This window comes from Rhipicephalus microplus, chromosome 2, assembly GCF_043290135.1.
Source record: "Rhipicephalus microplus isolate Deutch F79 chromosome 2, USDA_Rmic, whole genome shotgun sequence".
In the NCBI taxonomy this organism is placed as follows: domain Eukaryota; kingdom Metazoa; phylum Arthropoda; class Arachnida; order Ixodida; family Ixodidae; genus Rhipicephalus; species Rhipicephalus microplus.
In genome coordinates this window covers 179790472-179810002 of record NC_134701.1, presented here as the reverse complement: position 1 = coordinate 179810002, position 19531 = coordinate 179790472, and the positions used below count along the sequence as shown (strand labels likewise).

Genomic DNA, 19531 nt, shown 5'->3' with positions numbered 1-19531 from the left:
TATGCCAATCTGTGCCTTCTCCCAAGAAAAGTTTTGGCATTCAAGCAAAGTTTAACAGCAGCTGATTAAGTCATGGCAGCCGAATATATGTATCTCTTCTTATCAAACAATTATGAACGATGTGCCGTCCCCCGCAGAGTTTTCTGAATACACTTGCAGGCGCTAGTGTGTATGAAAGCTGCAACACATGGCAATTCAACCAGCATCGGAAATAATGGTAGTACACAGATTTGTCCAATATTTGTTGTTTCGGCTCTGTTTGGCTCCGCGACCTATAGCTGTTTTGCCACAAAACAATGTTCAGCAAAGTTTTAGCATTGACCTTTCACAACCTCGACCTTTGTGTCCTTTTTAGGGTCGCCATAACCTCCCTTCCTTTCGCTCAACCTTACTCTCTCTCTCTTTGTGCTTTCCAACTCAAATCGGCTCGCAAAGTAATCAATGATTCGTTCTTTTAATTGTAACAAAAGCAAAACCCAGTGATAAACAAAGTCACAAGCTCGTTCGAAGCCTGCAAGCACAAATACTGCACAGATTTGTGTAAATTCCCATGATTCCCGTATTGGCTCAACGATCGCAGCACCAGAGTCTCCTCTAAGTATTCTCATGTACATCTATTCCACCCCTACATGCAATATACTGTGTCAAAACAGAGTTAAGCCACCACACAATCTCTTGGAAAATAGAAAAAAACATAAAGCTTCGTAGACAACACAATCACTCCATTTGCTTTCAATGAAGACGCAGTGTCAGGTTCATAACAGCGTATACGTCTCTTGTTCTGTCCAGTTGCAATTTGAATTCTGTGGAAAACTTAAAGCATAACGTCTTGCAAGACAACAATAAAATTTTACACCCTCCCATCACCAACCACAGCTACTCTATTTATACATGTCTTCCAGTAAAAAGAAAATAGTGGTTACGCTAAATTAAGTAAACGAGTGCTAGGGAAAGGAAATCTCGATATTAAACAAGCATGGAAAACGCATCGAAATGGATCCTTCTCTAGCAATAGTTCCCTTCAATATTAGAACTTTCACAAACACACGCGGCAAAACTGCCCAGCCTCAGAGATCGTTTAGGTAGCACACGGCGACCCGGCAGCCGGCATTTACCAATAGCAAGCCAACATTATTCAGCTCTAGTCAACATTATCTACCATTTATCGAGCGCTGGTAACATGATTCGGGGCTAATCCCGGCTGCTAGAGTTATGGAGAAAATGCTTCAGTCGAAGTTAACTGAAAATATATTAATCCTACCTTGTCACTCAAAATATGAGTAGAAGGGGCCAAAGGAATAGCCGTGAAACAAATCGCTTGCGACTGTTCAATGTACGAATGTAAGAGGCATGACTTTCGAGAAGCTTTACGGCACTTAGAGGAAAGAACCTTTTGTTGCAGAAAAAGACTTGGGCCTGTGGCCCGACTCGCGTATTTGTAAAGAGTGCCACCGAAATGCGTTTATGCGGAGTTTTTCCCAGACTCTTTAAATATACAGGCCTGTCAACCACGCCCTGTTGTGAGGAGGCTGTTGTCGCAGTGCTTTCTTCGATCTCAAGAAGAAAAAAATTAATTCAGCCCTCAAGCTTATACAGCTAAGTGTGCAAACCAGGATTGATCAGGATCCATTCTTCGTGCACTTCATAAATGTTTAACAAGACATTTGAGAGCTACTCGGGCCGGAGACCACAGTCAACAAGTAGCTTAAGTCCGACGCTATATACGTACTTTTCATCCTTTTTTTTCTGTGCATATTTAACACAATCGATAAGAACTGTCAAAGTCAACGTGGGTGGCCAAACACCGTAAACAATGTGCCTCCTTGAATCACATATTCTACATATATCAGCACGTGCAAAATAGAAGTTTATATTTTTTTCTCTCATTTCTGTCCAGATATACTTGAATGCGTTACACTCAGAGTTAAAAACGCGCGTGTGTAGGAGAGGGTAGTATAGGAATGCGGGACGCTATGGTTCCGTGTTAGCTTAGCTTGATACGGACAAAAAAATAAGAGAACGTCAAATATATGGGTACTTCTGTCCATGCATACAAAAGGGTCAACGAAAAAACATCTCAGCGAGGGGCCCATTAAAATTTTCAAGTCTTCACATGACCGGGAAGGTCTCTTGGCCTCATATAGACTTTTCCCATAATATTCGATTACATCTGATTTATTTATTTATTTATTTATTTATTTATATTATTTATTTTTTGTTTTTTTATTTATTTGCGAAAAATGTGGGAGACCAGGGAAAAAAACCTGATACAATCAGCTTAAGGGTATAGTGGCCCCCCTACACATGTTACAACGTGAAAGTTGGTGACGAACAAAAAAAAAACAGAAATGCACATGTAATAAATGGTACATAAGTGTCCTTCATGTATAAAAATTAACGTACTTCCATGCGCATAAAAACATAATAAAAACTTATTTCTCTTGTACAACAGCGAAAACGAAAAAGAAATAGATGGCGTGGTTTATGAGGCATGTTCACTATAAAGATACTCAGGTGAAAGGTCTCCATAGTTTTTTATTGGGGTTTCCGGAATGCCAAAAAGCTGCTCATTACTGATTCTATTTAACAAAGCTGGTATAGCGTGAACCGAAGCATTTGTTGACCGTAGTTAGTACAACATTTCTTAATTTGCCCTTCTTTTGATTTGCGTATTATATACGTTATTAGGGTAGCGTTTATCCTGCTAGCATTTGTAGTGTACTAGATTTTTTTTTTCATTAGGCTAGATTTATACTGCCCACACAGATTATATAGCCACCAGCACGTAGTGGGTTGACAGCAAGAGCGGCTCTCAATCTGGAGGAAAAAAGAAGATCCCGTGCTTCTTTGCTCGAGAGCCAGCCACGACTGACGTATCGTCCTAGTGCTAGCTACCTGGTGGTTAATAAATCCCCCAGTACTTGTGACTCATCGTGACAAACTGGTGGAGGTGCTGGGGAGTCTCACGGACGCTGCAGACCCCCCTAGGAAGCCGCGATACGAGTCCAGTGCCAGTCAATACTCCCGTGCATCGGACCAGCCGCCGAATCAGGGGATTGCCTCCGGAAGCCGACGATACTGCTCCCACCACGTCGACAGACATGACCAGCGCTTCGGTGCAAACCTCGGCAACCGGCACGAGAAGCACGACGTCGAACCGCTACACGTTGGAAAGCCCACGCGCACCGGCGACGTTCCATGTCTCGGAGCACGAGGACGTTGAGGACTGGTTGGCGGATTTCGAGCGCGTAGCCACCTTGAATCAGTGGGACGGCGCGGCGAAACTGGGTCGTGTCTACTTCTATCTCGAAGACGGGGCACGTACGTGGTATCAAAACCGAGAGGAACAGCTGACGACGTGGCCCGAATTCTCTCGTAGACTTCTGCAGACCTATGCCAGTGCTGATCGCCAAGAACGAGCTGAACGAGCTATTCTGGCCCGCGTCCAGCTGCCAAACGAAACTGTGACCACGTTCGTCGAAGACATGACGCGCCTCTTCTGACGGGCCGATGACGGAGGACAAGAAGTTGCGTCACTTGATGCGCGGTGTCAAGGACCAGCTTTTTGCCGGCCTCGTGCGAAGTCCTCCGAAGACGGTCGCGGAGTTCTTGTCTGAAGCCGTGACAATGGAAAAAATGCTGCAGCAGCGATCCAACCAATACGACAGGCAAGTCAGTGGCATGTCTACTGCCGACATTTTCACCGCCACTAGAACCAACAACGACTGTCTACGTGAACTCAACCGTGATATAGTACGTGAAGAGTTACAAAAGGCTGGTGTAACACCTCACCCAACAGTTAACTCTATTGCAACTGTGATCAAGGATGAGCTGCACCAGGCCCTCCGGGACACCTTGCCTCATGATACAGCTGTGCCAGCTCCTGCTGAATACCGCCGTGAGACAACCTACGCGGAAGCCTTGAAACGCCCTGCTGCATCGCCGCCATTATTCTTACATCCTGTTCCTGCTTTTCATTACAGTCAGCGCAGCACATACCGTACTACGAAGGCACGTACACGCCACCACCGTTGGCCTTTGTCCCTGGTGCTTCTGTCGCCCATCGTTCAGTGCAACCAGTTCAGTACATCGACGATCGGCGCACGTCTCCTCGAAAGTCTGATGTTTGGCGCACACCTGATCGCCGGCCTCTGTGCTTTCACTGTGGAGAAGCTGATCACTTGTACCGCCAGTGCCCATATCGCTGTCTTGGGCTTCGCGGCTTCTCTGCGTACTCACCGCCAACCCGTTACGGCCAGAGACCGCGCGACATCGAAAACTACCTCTCCCAGCAGCATGCACCACCATCTGCCGGGCGCCAGTCGCGCTCGCCATCACCGATGCGATTTTCATCAACGCCCCAGTGGTATTCTACCACACGGTCTCCCAGCCCCCGCCGGAAAAACTAACCCAAGCGACCTCTGTGGGCGGGGTCGCTGAACGTCGAAGTGCTGAAGACCTCCTATTGACGCAGAACTGTACAGAAACCGGTCCGACATCACATACTGCTGCAGTAGATGGCCGACTTTTACTTGACATAGCAGTGACAATTGATTGTTGTGCAGTTAATGCGTTAGTGGACACCGGCGCAGACTATTCCATACTGAACGGGAAACTGACAACGCAGCTGAAGAAAGTCATCACGCCGTGGCATAACTCGCAGATTCGGACAGCTGGTGGCCACGTCGTTACTCCACTGGGTGCCTGCACAACTAGAGTACAGATTCAAGGGTTCACATTCGTAGCAAGCTGCCTTGTTCTACGCGAATGTTCCCGTGACATCATTCTGGGAGTTGACTTTCTACAAGCAAATGGAGCTATCATTGATCTGCAAGAGCGCCGCGTCACGTTCTCAGCCCAGCGAGCAATCAACGGGCAGGATGGTGGAAGGCATGTCGACGTACTTTGTATTTCTGAACAGAGTGTCACGCTTCCTCCACGAACAAGTGTTCTTGTCGACGTAACATGCTGTGGTTTGGGCGATGACGATGTGGTGGCTGAGACAAATTTAGAACACCTCCTGCAGCAAGGCATTTGTGTAGCTAGAAGTGTAATACACCTTCGTGATGGCCGATCTGAATTGCTTGTAACCAACTTTAGCAACGAGCATCGACATCTTTTCCGTGGCACTTCGATAGCGTTTGCCCACGAAGTAGCAAACGTCACCAACTGCCTCACGTCGGAAATAGTGGATACCGCCGACACGTCAATGAGTAATATTGACATCAATCCTGATCTATTCACCGTTAACCAGACTGCGCTACGAGCGCTCTTGTTTGAGTTCAGGTCTTGCTTGGCAACTTGCTCAAAGATCCGCCAGACGTCCATCACTCAACACAGCATCATCACGTACGAGGACGCACGTCCGATACACCAGAACCCTTACCGCGTGTCGGCCAAAGAACGTGAAGCGATACGTACGCAAGTCACCGAGATGCTTGGCGATGGCGTTATTGAACCATCTAACAGCCCGTGGTCATCTCCAGTCGTACTTGTCAAAAAGAAGGACGGGTCGCTACGCTTCTGCGTCGACTACCGAAAGCTTAACAACGTGACGAAAAAGGATGTGTATCCGCTGCCACGTATCGACGATTTGCTGGATAGACTTCGTCGTGCCCATTATTTCACTTCTCTCGATCTCAAAAGCGGGTACTGGCAAATCGAGGTAGATCAGCGAGACCGTGAGAAAACAGCCTTTGTGACTCCAGACGGCCTATACCAATTTCGAGTGCTCCCTTTTGGCTTGTGTTCAGCACCGGCGACTTTCCAGCGAATGATGGACACTGTCCTCACAGGTCTCAAGTGGCAGACTTGTCTTGTCTACCTTGATGATGTGGTGGTCTTCTCTACCACGTTCGAGCAGCACCTTCACCGCCTGCGCAGCGTTCTGGAGGCTATCCGATCGGTGGACCTCACACTAAAGCCACAGAAGTGCCACTTCGGCTATAAAGAACCAAAATTTCTTGGACATGTAGTTAGCGCCGAAGGAATCCGTCCCGATCCGGACAAGCTTGCCGCTGTTGCCCAATTACCAGCTCCTGTTGATAAGAAAGCCGTCCGGCGCTTCCTTGGTTTGTGCGCCTACTATCGCTGATTCATTCATGGCTTTTCACAGATAGCAGAACCTCTGACTCGTCTCACAAGAGACGACACGCCGTTTGTCAGGGAAAACGAGCAACAAGCAGCTTTTGATGAGCTGCGACAGCGCATGCAATCAGCGCCCGTTCTCGCTGATTTCGACGATGATGCTAACACGGAGGTCCATACCGACGCTAGTAACATTGGGCTCGGTGCAGTGCTCGTTCAGCGTCAAGAGGACATCGAAAGAGTGATAGCCTACGCCAGCCGCTCTCTATCCCGTGCCGAGGCGAATTATTCCACTACGTAGAAAGAGTACCTCGCAGTCGGGTGGCAATCACCAAGTTCCGCCCGTACTTTTATGGTCGTCCCTTCAAGATAGTGACGGACCATCACGCGCTCTGTTGGTTGGCAAGCCTGCGCGACTCTTCCGGTCGGCTAGCACGGTGGAGCTTGCGGCTGCAGGAATTTGATGTCACCATCGTCCATAAGTCCGGCCGTAAGCATGAAGACGCTGACACAATGTCACGCGCACCCCTTCATGTCGTCAGTCAGGAAGCAGAGGAAGACGAAGGCTTTCTGGGCGCCGTTAGTGCATCAGACTTGAGCAAACGACAAGGAGATGATGCAGAGATTTGTCCAATCATTTATCCTTTAGAGGGCGAGGGCGCAATCATACCACGTCATTTATCCCGCTCGTTGACGTCGTTCTGCCTGCGAGACGGTGTGCTGTACAAGAAGAACGCTCGTTCGAACAATCGTGCTTACCTCCTGGTGGTTCCTCGAGACATGCGAGACGACGTCCTCTTCGCTTGCCATGACGAACCCACATCCGGTCATCTGGACTACTCAAGAACACTTGCCAGAGTGAGCGAGAGGTACTATTGGCCAGGACTTTCAGCAAGCGTAAAGAAGTACGTCAAGAGCTGTCGGGAATGTCAGCGCCGAAAGCAACCATCTGTTAAGCCAGCTGGTTTGCTTCAGCCCATTGAAGCACCCTGCACGCCGTTCGACTAAGTCGGCATGGACATTCTCGGGCCATTCCCTATGTCTGCGGAAAGCAACAATTGGGTGATCGTCGCGACCGACTATTTGACACGCTACGCTGAAACCCAGGCGATCCCACGAGCCACGGCTTCTGAGGTAGCACAATTTTTCATGCGCCACATCGTGTTACGGCACGGTGCTCCTTCCAGTGTAATAACGGACAGAGGGACGGCATTTACCGCGCAGCTTACGGACGAAGTTTTCAAACTGAGCAACACCAGACACCGAAGGACAACTGCGTACCACCTGCAAACCAACGGACTTACCGAACGACTGAATAAGACCCTCGCAGACATGATCTAAATGTACATCGACGTACAGCACAAAACATGGGACCAGATCTTATCTTACGTGACCTTCGCGTATAATACCGCCGTGCAAGAGACCACGCGATTCACGTCATTTCGGCTTCTCTACGGCCGCGAAGTGCAGACCATGCTAGACTCAATGCTACCGTGTCAGGACGAAGACGAGTTGGCAACAGACGCCGAAGAATTCGCAGAGCGTGCTGAGGAAGCCCAGCAGCTCGCGCGACTGCACATCGGCCAGCAACAGCAGGCAGATGCACGACGCTATAATACCCGCCACAGAGAAGTGTTTTACAGCCCCGGAGATCAAGTTTGGGTGCGGACGCCCGTCCGCCGTCGTGGCCTTAGTGAAAAGTTGCTGAGCCGGTACTTTGGCCCTTATAAAGTGATACGCTGCGTCAGTGACGTGAACTACTAAGTGTTTCCGGACTCAACACCCCATGCACGGAGCAGGACACGGCTGAGGCCGGACGTCGTTCATGTGTTGCGCATGAAACCATTTATTTCGCGTTGTTCGTAACTTTTCCTTTACCGTACAGCGTTCTTTGTGTTTTTTGTTTATTTTGTGAACTTACTTTCTCGTTCATTTACGTTTTCTATATTGGCTTGCTCTTCAATTTTTACTTTCACTTCATCCGAATTACCAATTTTTTTTCACGTGCCTATGTAGTAGCATCGCGGTGCTGCTATGTACTTTCCTTTCCTCTTTTTGGTACTTGTTTTTTTTTGTTTTTGGAAGGGGGGATAATGCCACCAGCACGTAGTGGGTTGACGGCAAGAGCGGCTCTCAATCTGGAGGAAAAAAGAAGATCGCGTGCTTCTTTGCTCGAGAGCCAGCCACGACTGACGTATCGTCCTAGTGCTAGCTACCTGGTGGTTTAATAAATCCCCCAGTACTTGTGACTCATCGTGACAATAGTTAAAAATTGACTTTACCGGGACAATGTTGTGTGTTATAAAGATGTCACTGGTGTGTGAGAGGTATGAAACCTCGCCTGCTAACAGAATCAGGCGTTTTTTGTAAAACTGCGAGCTTGTCAATGTTTTAATTTGTAGTAGTACCCCAAACTGGCAATCCATAATTAGTTATTGGTACGAATACTGCATTATACAAGAACATGCTGATGCTTATCGGGCATTCAAAAAAGACACGGCGCATCACACATATTATACTAGATATTTTGTTTATGAAGTTAATGTGGTCATGTGTTCATGAGAATACACGCCTAAAGTTTTTATTGATGGTTCAAACTCAATTGCTGCATTATTTAAAGTTATCGGTGCTAGTTGAACGTTCTTGTTCCGTGGTCAAAACAATATTGCTTTAGTTTTGCTAATGTGATTTTTTAATCAGTTTGAGCACTCCAGTATTTTGTCTTCGGTAGCACTTCGTTACCTCTATTAATTAAGTGTGATTCTGACAGATTGATTTGATTGATATGTGGGTTTTAACGTCCCCAAAACACCATATGATCATAAGAGAAGCCTTAGTGGAGGGCTCCGGAAATGTTCCCACCTGGGGTTCTTTAACGCGCACCAAAATCTGAGCACATGGGCCTACAGCATTTCCGCCTCCATCGGAAGTTCAGCCACCGCAGCCGGGATTCGATCCCACGACCTGTGGTTCAGCATCCGAGATACCTTAGCCACTAGGCCACCGCGGTGGGGTCAGTGTGATCCTGAGTTTCCTGAAAAAAAAACTAGCTGGTGTTATCTGCATATATAATAAGCTTGGCTGTATCAACGATCATCAGAATTTCGTTATTGTAAAGTAAACGTAAAAATGATTCTAGGATACGACCTTGGATAACACCAATTCTCACTGGTTTTTCATCCGATCTTTCTCCCGCAACAATTACAGATTACTTCTGCGTTTCAAATATGATGAAATTAATTGTGGTTCTATGCCTCAAATGCCATAAGTTCCAACTTTCTTAACAAAATGCTATGGTTAACAAGATCGAATGCCTTTGAAAAATCCAAGAATATACTCAACAATATTTCCTCGCATTCAAACATGTAAAATATAATTGTTTCTGTTCAAGGAGGGCAAGCTCGATGGACTTCTTACGGAAACCAAATGGCGCCGGATGCATAAGATTATGGCGGTCTACGAAAAATGACGAGCGCTCCAAAATTATTTTTTTAACCTTTCGAAAACACTGGTAATGTGGATATCGACCTGTAGTTGCTTATTTCATTTTTATCTACCCTTCTGAATATGATTGTCAATTTTGCATTTGCCATGTCACGTGGAAATATTCCTAATTACAAACTTTGGTTAAACATGTGGGTTACAAATGGTGCTAGAATATCTATTACATATTTCACTGGCTGTATTAAATACCAGACAAATCTGGGGCTTTACTGCTACTTAATGCCATAAAAGACGAGATAACTTCATTGTTGGACACTAGCGTAATAATTGTTGTACGTTCTGTACAACAATTTATATAGGAATATGTGCATCATTATCTAAATAATGGCCAAGAGTAAAAAAACAAGTCGTTGAAACTGTTTGCATAATCACGACCTATTATTTCTACGTCGTTCTGTAACATATTAATTGTTTGTTGCTGTTATTTCCCTTTTATTGTATTTAGAGTCTTCCAAGTATTATCACAGCATCTCGCAGTCATATTTAATGTGTGTAGTAGGTATTCATTTGCGAACCTATTGATTTATTGATTGATTTATATGTGAGGTTTAACGTGCCAAAACCACTATATGATTATGAGAGACACCGCAGTGAAGGGCTCCGGAAATTTTGACCACCTGGGGTTCTTTAACGTGCACCCAAGTCTGAGCACCCAGGCATACAACATTTCCGCCTCCGTCGGAAATGCAGCCGCCGCAGCCGGGATCGAACCCGCGACCTGCGGGTCAGTAGCCGAGTACCTTAGCCACTAGACCACCACGGCAGGGATGCTTTGTAACGGAGTTCCTAAACTCCTTAAACGCCTTAAGAGCCTCAGGGTTTCTATAGTTTTGAAGAAAGCCTTACATAATCAATCTCGTTTTTCTGATTCAGCTGAGCAATTCTCCAGTCATGCAAGGTTTCCTGCGTTTTTTAAGCGTCGACATGTTTTTAAGAAAATGAAGAATTGTAGGGAAACTATGATAATCGTGAGTGTGCTGGCGCTACATCAATCAACTTAAGGCTAAATCAACTACACTCCTACATGAATCATAAATCAACTTGCACATAAATCAACTACACTGCTACATAAATAAACTTAAGCGCATGGCAACTAACCACAATAGACGTTAAGCCAACGTGACGGCTGTATGAAAGGAGTACATATGTACTGTTTATAAAATTGGGTAGGCAGGACTACAACCACTATTAACGTTTCACGAAGATTGGCGTCGATTTGAAAAGTAGTCCCGAGACCTGGCGTAGCTCTTTGCCGAAATGCTTCACCTGAGAACTTTTTAATCTGATCGGCCCACCTAACTCGCCGTCTCCCCTTCGTGTGTTTGCCTTCTCTGGGAATCTAGTCAATTACCCTTAATGACCAGCGGTTATCCTGCCTACGTGCTACGTGCCCGGCGCATGTTTATTTTTTCTTCTTGATTTCAACTATGATACTCTTAACCCCGCGTTGTTCCCTGACCCACTCTGCTCTCTTTTTGTCTCTTAGGCTTCGTTACACCTATCATTTTTCTTTCCATCGCTCGCTACGTCCTCCTTAATTTAAGCTGAACACTATTTGGACAGACAGACAGACAGACAGACAGACAGATAGATAGATAGATAGATAGATAGATAGATAGATAGATAGATAGATAGATAGATAGATAGATAGATAGATAGATAGATAGATAGATAGATAGATAGATAGATAGATAGATAGATACGCTCAATGTCACCAAAGTTTGCTAAGAAATGCTTCGCATTCAAAAAGTCAAGTTTCTCCCGCTTATTACGGCATGATTGAATGTTGAAAATGATACAGTGCAAGCACAGCTTACCATTTGCGAGAATTTTTTTTCAACTCTGATAAGCTTATCGCTTCAGAAAGTAAGGAGTCCATAACTGGTGAATGAAGCAAAATGCTAAAAAAAAAATACGCTCACTTCATGTCACAGTTTTCGAGCAGCATGTCAAGGTCCGCTAAATTCCGGACGACTATCGCTTGATCATGTTCAGTACGACGAGCGAGAACCTTTTCATTTGCTGGCCATGCAAATCAAAAGCCGTTGTTCAGTGCCCATCCCCTGACAAGATGCAAGAGATCGTGACTTTGGTCGTGATTTCTACAACTTGGATATTCGATTCAAGAGCCCGCAGGTCTTTTCACTTGCTTAACCACATGTCTCGAGTAGACTGCCTGCAAAGCGCACAATAATTCCATGGTGTCAGCCCAATTCTGTACGGGAGCTGATGCACATTCTCAACATCATTTAGTGTCAGGCATGAAGTGTTAACAGAACTAGCCATGGCATTCAGCTTTTCAAGCAAGTTTTCATTCTGTGTTAGCAGAATACCGTGACCCTCTACGTTTTACTTTCTGCTTCTCAACTCAAGATCATCAACTGTTGTTTTCAGATCATTTAGGATTTCTTTTTCACGGTCTTCTTCAAGCTTAGTTACTCTGTTTTGTATGTCTCGGCTTTCACCTTATTTCGCCCATCGTTTAAGAATTTCATCATACTTTTCTGACATGAGGTTAATGAATACGTTTACGTCTTCAAACTGGGAGGGCATATCAGCAAGGACACTAAGCCTGTGACTTATGTCCGTCATGAATAAGGTGATGTCAGAGGATAAGCTCCCTTTGTTGTTACTTTCCAATTTAGACGTGCGGCGCACTGTGCGACGCCATCGTCGGCTGCCCTTTTCGTCTTTAGCTATGAATGTGGCCTCTGAGCAGCCTGAGTATTCGCCTAAATGGTAGGCGTTTCCACAGTCCAAGCACTGCATCGCACGCCCATCGTCTGGAAGAGACTTCTCACAGTGTGCGCCAATCTCTGTCATATCAGAGATTCAAGGCTGCTGAAACAACACGTATTCATACACTGACAACACCGCAATATCAAAACAAAACACAAGGCACGTAACACGGCAGCGGCCGTGGCAGAATGGGATATAGTGTACAGAGAAAAAAAGTGGTTTACCAACCTGGAAAGATGTAATTCAGAAGATCAGGTTGACGTCCGTCAACCACCGCCGCTGCCGCACGTGTGGCCCACCGTGTACGCCCCAAAAACGTCTGAACGGTAGGAAAGCACAGGCTCTTCAGCAGTGTATGGCAACATCCGTCCCACTTAGGCGAATAGCAACGGATGAGGCTGTGGGTAGCTGATGCTTGTACATTCCTGCAGTCAAGATGAAAGAAACCTTTCGTTGCTCGGGCTTCGTTTTTGTTGTTGTTGTTGTTGTTGCTCGGGCCTCGTTTGTCGGTCCCTGAGTTTGTTGAGGGTAGCTTTACCGGAACAGCCCCTGTAATGTCCACATTAGGCAGGCAACCCACCTGGAAAGATGTAATTCAGAAGATCAGGTTGACGTCCGTCAACCATCACAGATTCCGCATGTGTTACCCACCGTATACGCCCCAAAGACGTCCAAAGAGGGGGAAGACATGAGGTTTTCTGCAGTGTATGACAAGGTCCGGCACACTTTAGCGGATAGCAACAGATAATACTGTGTGTAGTTGATGCTTGTAGCTTTCTGGAATGATATGATTCAGAAGATTAGGTCAACGACCGTCAACCACTGCCGCTGCCGCACGTGTTTGTATGTATGTTCCCTGTACACCGATATTGGACAACATTATTTAGGAACATCTGTGCTTTCTGTAAGGATTTTTTATGTGACACTCAGCTCGTTGACTTTCTTATTGTGGCCAACCTAAAAAAATGACCTTATCGAATGACTCCTGCGGGTTCTGGAATCTACCATAGAATATATTTACTTTTTTAATAAAGACTAGATATCTGCCTTCTAAGATGTATGATGCACACACTAATTATAACGTGCTATCTCAGATAAACAAGTCTTTCGTCACACATTTCGCAAGCACATGTCATGATGAAGCGATTTGGACAAGATGCCTCCCTAACCGTCGCAATCACCACACATGTCATACTGTGGCAAGTAGGCGTCAAAATACATCATTGTCCCTAGTACTCACTCATTTTATCCGGCAATATAGCTAAGTGGGACGAATGGGTGTTGAAAGATCAAATGGGGGACAAAGGTCAATGTATGCACATACTCGCAGGATCGATTCGCAGTTAGGTAATGTGATATGCTGTAGACCTTTTTAACCATGTTAACCATGTATTCCTCCTTGAACGTTTAAGTGGAGGTCTGCAGAGGGCAAATCGATATATTCCTCAGCCAAAGTGATAATACTTTAGCGCCAGATGGATGAAACAGAAAGAATTTAGGAGCTAGTTTTTATTTGTTAGACACAACATTTATGACATACAACACAAAATCAAAGAAAAAAAGTCTAGGAACGGTAGTAGTAACTATATATATTACCATTGTAAATAAAGTCAATATTATTAATTTCATTATTACTGTATTATCATTATATTATTAATATTATTATTAATATTATTATTATTATTATAATTATTATTAATATTATTATTACTATTATTATTATTATTATTATTATTATTATTATTATTATTATTATTATTATTATTATTATTATTATTATTATTATTATTATTATTATTATTATTATTATTATTATTCATCGCAAGCCTATATCAATAAGTAACCAACAACTAGTGTTATTCCGATCCGTAAAATCGAGACGTTAAGAGAATGTCAATAATGGTCTCGTACTTATTACGTGAAACTATAAATAAACATAAGAGTACAGGCTTAACTCGTTCAGCGGGTTGCTCAGACATCGCCTCTTCTACTTATGTTCATTTCTACCGGAGCATTCGTGGCTGTCACGTTTCAAATGTTTCACGTGGACAGCGGAAAAACATGACACTAATTGATAAACGACTCAACTGTCAAGCTAAAATCGAAAAAAAAATAGATTGAAGTGAACGACGCAACTGCCCAGCACGCACAGCTGTATATGAGCCGTGTGAAGTGTAGTCAAATGCTAAGTAGCTGTCTTCCCCAGTGGCGCAATTGGTTAGCGCACGGTACTTATACGACAGTCCTCGTGAGCTATGCCGGGGTTGTGAGTTCGAGCCTCACCTGGGGAACGTATTTTTTTTACTTTTCATTATTGTACGGTTGCATACTGATTTCATTGATTAATATTCGAGGTGTAACGTCCCAAAACCACCATATGATTATGAGAGACGCCGTAGGGGAGGGCTCCGGAAATTTCGACCACCCGTAATTGTACGGTTACATTTTCAAATCTGCCCACTCGTAAGACGAAATTGGGGGATCCTTTCCTTTTCAATTTGCTATGCACTCATTGCGTGGTCATGACGGAATACGTGAAATAACGTCTGTGTTTTTTCTAATGGGTGGCCGGCTTTCAACAATGAGGTCGTAATGCTTGTGCGCCTTTATCATTCATTGTTTACGATTTGATTTTTAGACTGAATTTCCAATGAATGTTTTTAATCCATAGTCCACTAACTAAAAAAAGGCCGATCGCTCTTTGGCAGTAAGCGGCAGCAGTGTGAGATTAATAACAACATCAACATTACGTGTTCTGGCATCCAGTGGCAATCTACCCTTGTGCCACGCTCTATTGCTACGATATTACGGGTTGTATTGTGAAGTCTGTACACAGAACGGACGGGTTTGTAAAGAATAGGTCCTTTTCATTGTATTTCCATGGACACGAAGCTTTTCGCTTGCGTCACACATGCGTCGCGCGCCAACCTCTTGCGGGCGTTGGTTGACAAATGCTAACTCTACGCGTGCTTGTCTATGCTGTCCTGGAATGTCCATCGGCGAGCACTGAAACAAAGTTTTCTCATTAATTGTCACATTATACGTCATCTTCTACCAACATGCTTGATGAAGTGCCATATTTTTTTCTCCTGTACATGCACAGCTTATGGAAGACACGTAAGACCGTTATGCAGAAGCCATCACTTCTTCAAGCACACACTTTATTTCAATAGCTATTCACCTTAAGGGCATTTAGGACGACCTGAATGTTGGACCGGAATGGTACCCCATTTCGGTTGATGTTTGGCCTGGCCCCCATTCCTGTATAACACGATGTGAAGAGCTATCGCTGTTCTACTACACCCTGTGTTATCTATTGAGTGTTTCCTTAGTAACGCTTAAGCTTTATTGCAGCCATGTGATTGTACTTTTGTTTGCTTTGAGCTTTTATTGTGCCTTTAATTACTCACTTTATTAGGTACATCAAAACAAAGGAAGATACATTTTGGGTTGCAGCGCGAAATCGGCGCGATTATGCATTCGTACCAACTATCCCGACTTTCACTACTATTTCAATAAAATAAAAGAGGCGTGACTGCGTGGCAGAACACCTGCTTGCCACGCAAACGGCTTAGATTCGATCATCACTCTGCCCAGAAAGGTTTGATTATTCACTTTGTTAACATCGTTCTCAATTTTGCGGTCACGAACAAGATGACTTTTAGCTCACAACCAACGGCGCTGACACCGACGCCATAACTTCTGCCAAACGAGCTCTTTAATGCCGTCGTGTTAATACAGAACTTAGTGGTGTAAACCACCACTTATATACAGCGTAAGGACGTGCGGAGATAGTGCGGTCACTTCAGGCGATATGTCTCCGGACTTCCCAGCATTCTAGTGGCTCGCATCTAGTACTTTCAGTTTGGTCAAGGACAACACGTGGAGCATGCGTGCAGTGACAAAAACGTACCTAGCAGTGTACGTACGTATCCATCTATTTCGTGCTTCAACCTCACGAGTATATGTTTCAAAACTACCCGGGCTTCTATGTTTATTAAAACTGGCATATAGGGTATTTTTATGCTTGATCATATTCATTCATTCATAAGTAACGCAAGGTTTGCAAGCTTTGGAAGGCTTTCTTGATTTTTTAATAGGAAACGCTCACGGTACATCTTTTTAAATGCCACTATGAAAGAGGAATATGCCATGTCGCTACTGTTTGAACTAAAAACTTTGTTCCACTGTTACAAACTAATAAAGTTACAAAATTCATCTAATGAGCGTGGGTTGATGTCCCGAAGGTAGCGTACCGGTGCCTTATTTTTAAATGCGAAGCATTTCCTAGCGAACTTCGGCGACCGGAGCGTATCTATCTACCTAGCCACTTCCATTTGGGTGCTCTCGTGGTCACCCCATTTACTTGGCGTGAACCAAAATTAGCATGAGAGGGTAAGATGGTTTGACGAATACGAGGCGCTTGTCAAGAAATGAATAATGTCATAATCCCGTTTCGTACGTCGTCAAACACTTACCGCGAGACAGTGGCACATACCCATAGGCGGGTATGTGCCGCTGGTATGCGGGTATGTGCCACAGGTGATTGACACTTGGTATCTGCTCAGGAACGACGAGAACACACATGGACAATTTTAACGCGCGAGTGTTAAGAAATACCCGACGTCGCTATAGAGTCGACCCGACGAGTCCCAGCTGGAATCGAACCCGTGCAGTCTGGGTTCCAATGAGGCATTTTACCACAGAGCTACGCCAGGTCCCGGACCTCCTTTTCAAATAGAAGCTAATCATCGTAAAACGTTAACAGTGGTTTCCGTGCTGCCTACCCAATTTTATAAACATTACATATGTACTGTTTTGATACAGCCGTCACGTCGGGGTAACGTCAGATGTGGTTAGTTGTCATGCGCTGAAGTTGATTTATGTAGCAGTGTCCAGGGCTTCATATCACCTTCTGTTGTTGCTAATACGCATGTTCCAGTTGGTATCGTTTCAATGTGCAAACAAACATCTGCAGCTCTTCAACATATGTCTGTGTGTGCAACATTTGAAGATTAATTTATCATCATTTCATGACGTGTTGCTCAATCGAAAAATTGCAACATGGTCATATTTCCTCCGCATGCTTCGCATAACGTGGATTCTCAGGTACGTGGGGTCTGCCGAATTTTTTATCGAACGACGGTTAGTGGTGATCTACGTAAATATACCTAAATGGTCGCTAATATCTGTATAAATAACGTCTGATATTCCATCATCAAAGTAAACATTTGTTATACAAAGGTCTATCAGCGTTGCAGTTTCCTCAGTGACTCGTGTTGGTTCTGTAATTACATTGCTCAAACTGTTCGCGATCAACAGATCTTGTTTTTCCTGCCTGTATTGCGTGTGCACAAGCATGGCCACATTGCTGTCACCACCGCCAGAAAAGTTCAAATTTTCTTCTGCAACATGACTGAAAATTTTGCTGATGAATTTAAGAAACAGATTAAAAACACCAGTGGATGGGTGGTAGATAACAAAAAAAAAAAGTTTTCGCGGCTGCGCAGCGTGAGGGCTCCAATATCTGGACTGATAATGCAGAGCTCACCCGGAGCTTCACAGGTGATGGCCTCCGTTACAAAGATCACTACACCACCCCGACCTTTAATTTCACAATTGCATTAAAGGGACTGATATCCGGGAATGGAAAACGTTTGAGATGTATTAGTGTACCACGTTTCTGTTAGCATTATTGCTGTGAAAGATACATTCATGCTTTCTAGCAAAATTTCCAAATCATCTGTTTTATGTACCAAAAAACGAACGTCTGGTGAAAAAATGACAGCGCTGGTCGTTTCTTTCAGACTAAGGCAATAATTTCATGTGTGAAGAAGAAAGAGCATCGTTGGCAAGCAACATCGCCACCGCTTGGGTACTGGGTGCTGGGCTTCGCTCGCTCGGCTCGTGCTGATCATCGCCGGCATCTGCTTGACCGTTGCTCTTGCACGATCGTGTTTCTTCGTTAGGACCACCGTCGCAACAGTCGCCAAAAAACCCTTTATCAATTGGTGGAGGGTGCTGACATTCCCCGTCGCCTGAACATGGGTGCTGCCATTCGCCGTCGCCTGAACCTGGAGCTGCGCAACCGAACGCTACCTCCCATCATGACTACCAACAACGCGCAACCTGGCTCTTCCACTCCATCCCCCAGCAACCCCGGCGTTCTTCGTTTGCGAGAGCCCAAGGTCTTTAGCGGAGCTGATGAGACCGACGTGGAAGACTGGTTCGCTAACTACGAACTGGTGAGCGCAAACAATAAGTGGGATGACGCGGACAAATTGACTAACCTCATCTTTTACCTAACTGACGTGACTGAAATGTGGTATAAAAACCACAAAAACGACATTACGACGTGGTCCATCTTTAAAACCTTGTTTGCTGACGTTTTTGGCCGACCCGCAGTCCGCAAGTCCAGAGCCGAACAACACTTGCGGACTCGCGCACAAAAGCCAACGGAATCTTTCACCAGCTACATCGAAGACATTATTGGTCTTTGCAACCGTGTGAACACCACCATGCCCGAGTCGGAGAAGATTCAACACATCCTCAAAGGGATAAATGACGGTGCATATCAGCTTCTCCTGGCCAGTAATCCTACCACCGTTGCGGAACTTGTCACTTTGTGTCAAAGTTTCGACGAGTTGAGCAAGCAGCGCGCCCTGACTCGGCCATTTTCCTCACACGCCGACTCGCTCTCCAGTCTCACTCCTGTTCCCGACCACTCACCAACCCTGCAAGAGATTAAAGACTTCGTGCGTGAAGAAGTAGCTCGGCAACTGTCGTTGATTCCCTTCACGCAGCAGCCGCCGTCCTCTCGTCTGCCCTCACCACTCCGCGACGTTATTGCCGAAGAGGTAGCTTAGACTGTTCCCGTCGCTGCCCACCAGCAGCCTGTGGCCATGCCTGTTGCCCATGCGCCGGCTATGCAGCCCGTGGCCGCGCCTCTTACGTATGCCCAGGTGGTACGTAGCAGACCCCGACAGCAGCATTTGCCACCCATGTCTTCAGTCGCTCCCCACTCCGCCCCTTTTTCGACACCTTGGGCCGCACCACGAGTCAGCAATTCCTGGCGCACTCCTGACAATCGACCGATCTGCTAAGCCTGCGGTACTCCAGGACACGTGGCACGATATTGTTGCCGTTGCTTCCAACCACTCCACGACGCTACTCGGCCGTTACCGTATGACCCACAGCCAAT

General features: G+C 45.3%; 1 protein-coding gene and 1 non-coding gene across 2 annotated transcripts in view; one reads left to right on the top strand and one right to left on the bottom strand.

Annotated features, from left to right (window-relative positions):
- LOC142786758 (acid-sensing ion channel 2-like) overlaps positions 1–12745 on the bottom strand; it is a 47535-nt gene extending 34790 nt beyond the window's left edge. Inside the window, exon 1 of the mRNA XM_075884391.1 lies at positions 12559–12745. The gene's annotated coding sequence lies outside the window, so the exon portion shown is untranslated. The remainder of the gene's footprint in view (positions 1–12558) is intronic.
- A 1784-nt stretch (positions 12746–14529) lies between these two features.
- On the top strand, positions 14530–14621 carry TRNAI-UAU (transfer RNA isoleucine (anticodon UAU)). Its single transcript is given in 2 exon segments — positions 14530–14567; positions 14586–14621. It is a non-coding gene; the product is annotated as a tRNA-Ile (tRNA).
- Positions 14622–19531: the final 4910 nt, after the last annotated feature.